The sequence below is a fragment of the Eumetopias jubatus genome, unplaced genomic scaffold (genome assembly GCF_037043125.1).
Source record: "Eumetopias jubatus isolate StellerSeaLion01/CBP00866 unplaced genomic scaffold, mEumJub1_p1.0 scaffold_4, whole genome shotgun sequence".
NCBI classification, from domain to species: domain Eukaryota; kingdom Metazoa; phylum Chordata; class Mammalia; order Carnivora; family Otariidae; genus Eumetopias; species Eumetopias jubatus.
Window position 1 is genome coordinate 148,296,740 of NW_028274810.1, and position 3,686 is coordinate 148,300,425.

Sequence of the window (3,686 nt, forward strand, 5' to 3'; positions counted from 1 at the left end):
TTTTTTTTTTCCTCCTTAAAGAATACATGATGGTTACATTTCCTGATCAATAAAGATCAACATTATCATGGTGATTGTACATCATAATTTGACCAATCCTCCATTGATTTTTATCAAGATATTTTCTAATTTTCCTCCTTTATAAAGAATGCTATGATAAACATTCTTTGTGCATACCTGGGTGAAATTGCTTTATTTGATCCTCTCTTTAAGCATATACATTGGCTAAGGATTTCAATAGTTATTGTCATCCTTGCACAGGGGCCATGCTAATCTTCTCTGTATCATTCCAATTTTAGTATATGTGCTGCCGAAGCGAGCACATAGTTATTGTCAAACTGTACTTCACAATGTTCTGAATATCTAAGTTTACTATCCTAATAGAAAAGTAAGCAAATGCCCACCATCCACCTTGACAACTCTTAGCATTAATAGACTTTTTTACTCTTTGCCATTCTGATTGTTGTTCAGTTTCTAGTAAAGCAAGACAAGCATTTTTGGCCATTCACATTTCCTCCTTCACGATTTATCTACTGCACAGTTTTTCTAATGATATACTTTGCTTTTTCTGAATAATTGGGACCCTCAGCTGCTCTGAATTTGCTCCAAAGTTGTCCTTGCCTTCTGCCACAGATCTGTTAGTCTCAAACTAAAGGTGTCTATTGTCATCTTTCCTAAATCAGCGTCCCTCTCTCATAGCTATGGCTTTTCTGTTAGCTTTGGGTATCTTAAAGGAGCCATACTGTGTGTGTATGTCTCTCTCTCTCTCTCTCTCTCTCTCGATTAAAATGGTAGGAGGTGGGACAAATCAGAATGTTATAAGTGATGTAGTAAGGGGCTCTGTTAAACCCTAACCTATATTTTTCTGCTGAGCCTCAGACATGAATACTGGGATAAAATTTGAAAATTTTAAATAACAATCTTCCTTGGAGCCCCCAGGAAAACTTATTGGACCCTATACCCACCCATTCACTGACCCAGGTAGAATTATAGCAGAGATGAAATAAAAACAAACAAACAAACAAACAAAAAACTGCTTTAATGTTCAATTTCTGAAGTTTTACATAGATGTTAAAAATTCATAACAAAAATGTAGAAAGCCAAAAATTTTTGTGTCATAGGAACCAGCCTTTTTAAGAGAAAAGATCTTTGAGAATTAAAAGCTACATGATGAAAGAAGCAAAACTTAGAGTTTATAAGCCTGTAGTTTTGATCTATGAGAAACATGGCACCTCCCATTCAAGCATGATGGGGGTAAGAAGTGAGGTTGAGTTGGAAATATTGGTGGGGGCATTATTTAATTACTCCAAAGCCAATAGCACCCTGAGAAATTGCTCAAATTAATGAACCAAGGGGAAAAATAAATGAAGAGTCAGAGAGTGTGTACAGAGACCAGATGAGAGCTGTCCAGCCTAGGAAGAGGGGATGCTTAATCTGGACAGAGCTCTGTGAATTGATGCTGAGAGGACCAGACATAGAGGGACCCTCAGGAGGAACTGAGTCAGCTCTGAGACATGGTCCAGTCTCTTGCCCAACACAAAGCCATTGCCCAGTACCAAGGATCCATGTGGTAGCTGATCCCAAAGCTGCAGACTATCAATCACCATTCCTGTGAGCTCCTTCATCGCTTGTGCTGAGCATCATCTTAACTGTCCTCATTTCCAACTCTGAGCACTTCCTCCAATAGCCGCATACCACCCAAGAATCTTCCTGGTACATCCAAACTGTCCCAGGTAGACAAGGCCCATTCAACAGCTCATCAGTTTTATAACCCTCCTGAAGCCAAGGGTGGGAATCCTGACATTGAGCAAGGCTGGGATTAGTGTAGAAAGGTAAGCCCCAGGCACATGATCTTTGAAGGGAGTGAACAAAAGCCCTAGAGATTCCCACCCCACCCTCCTCATTGCCTACCACCAGCTCCAATCAGGATAGCTGTGAAATGAAGCCCCATTATATCTGCCTGGCCTCACCTATGAGAAAAGTGAACCAGCTCTGCCAAGAGTCTACTTGCTGAGAGTCTGAGAAATCTTTTAGGGAAAACACCTAAAAATGAAAGAAGCAGACACACAAAGTCTGCTCAGTATCACCCTCTAACTTCCTGAGAGCAAGGACTTTACCTTATCATCACTGTATTCTAAGTATCTGGCCCAGTGGCAGACACCCTGAAGTTCCAGTAAATGGTTTTGGGAATGAATAAATGGATGGATGGAATACAGCACAATGTCCCTAACTTGGATTTGTCCAAACTACAAGAACGTTGAGAAATGTTAGTCAAGAACATACAGCTGCATTTTCTCTGATCTCTCACTGAGAAATTAAGAGACAAAGCAGAAATATTTTCCTACCTTGAAGGAACAAAGAAGGGGACATAGCCATGCTTTCCATGCCTGCCCTGAACACAATGTGACTCTGGCACAGGGAGGGCTCCAGAGAGCACAGAGCAGGTAGGGGCTCCGGATAATGGCAGTCCTGCTGATGATGGTGACGGTACCCATAATCACCTTAGGAAGCCACCTAATGGGTGCATTACCGGGAGATGACTTGGGAGAGGTTTCATGAAAAAGCTGGGTCTTGAGACAACCTTTTATTACTTAAGTATTTACTGAGCATCTATTAGCTGCAGATAGCTATGCGTCAACCTTAGAAAACTGGGGAAATTCTGAATGAACACTGAGAAGTGGAGGGGACACTAAATGGAGAGAACAAAGTAAAGATATGAAGGCAAGAAAAATAACAGAAAAAAGACTCACAATTTACAAAGCAATTTGACATATATCATCTCATTTAGAAGGGAGATAATAGTGAGCAGATAAACAGGCAAGTCTAGAGTCAATAACACATGGGGCTGATAAGTCTCAGCTGGGGGGATATATTGGTAAAGACAATGCGTGCAAAATAGGGAAGTGATCTATTCTCTCCCTCAAAGGCTTTCTGGATGGAAGCAGGCAGTTAGACATTACTTAAAATTTCCATACAATGGTACTTCTCTTAGACCAGCTGGGCAGAGGCTAGAACTCACCTACCTTGGATGTCAAGTTTCCAGAACTGTTTCCTCATGGCGCATGTATTCCACACCACAGCACATTTTTAAATAGCAAATTTGGGCGAGGTTTTTAAACATAAAAATTTTAAGTGGTTTCATGACAGTTGCAAAAACTGGACTGACTCAATGAATTTATTCGTCAGAGGATCCTGGGCAGTTAGAATTCCAGGTTGCTATTTACAAGACCAAGGGTTAATTAATTCCCTTCTTGCATCTTATAGAGCTGCCACTGCTGCATGCCCATGGAGAAAATGCTGAATGCTGGATTCATGATTGAATGAAATAAACGCTTTGTAATCAATGGTAATCTGTATTTTAACTCCCACCCCAAATTTCAGAAGGTGGCAAGGTCTGACACCTTTCCCCATCTAGAGGCAGGTAACATGGAAAATAATGCCTTGCTTCCTTTTCCCCCTCTTAGTACATCTCCAACCTATGCCTCAAACTCTGGCTAACACAGCTCTTAAATTAATGTGTAGAGAGTTTCCCAAGATCAACACTGACATCTTTCATCAAAGCCTTAATTCAAGGCTAACTGGTATTTTAAGGTAACAGAACCAGCTGTGCACACAACATGTTTGCCTGAGACACCTCTGCAAGATCCAGGCTTCTTAATATAATCATTCAAGCATGAACGAGTCCA

General features: G+C 40.8%; 1 non-coding gene across 1 annotated transcript; it reads right to left on the reverse strand.

Annotated features, from left to right (window-relative positions):
• Positions 1 to 216: 216 nt before the first annotated feature.
• LOC114216847 (U6 spliceosomal RNA) lies at positions 217 to 323 on the reverse strand. The gene has a single exon (XR_003610847.1). It is a non-coding gene; the product is annotated as a U6 spliceosomal RNA (small nuclear RNA).
• Between the last annotated feature and the right edge of the window lie 3,363 nt (positions 324 to 3,686).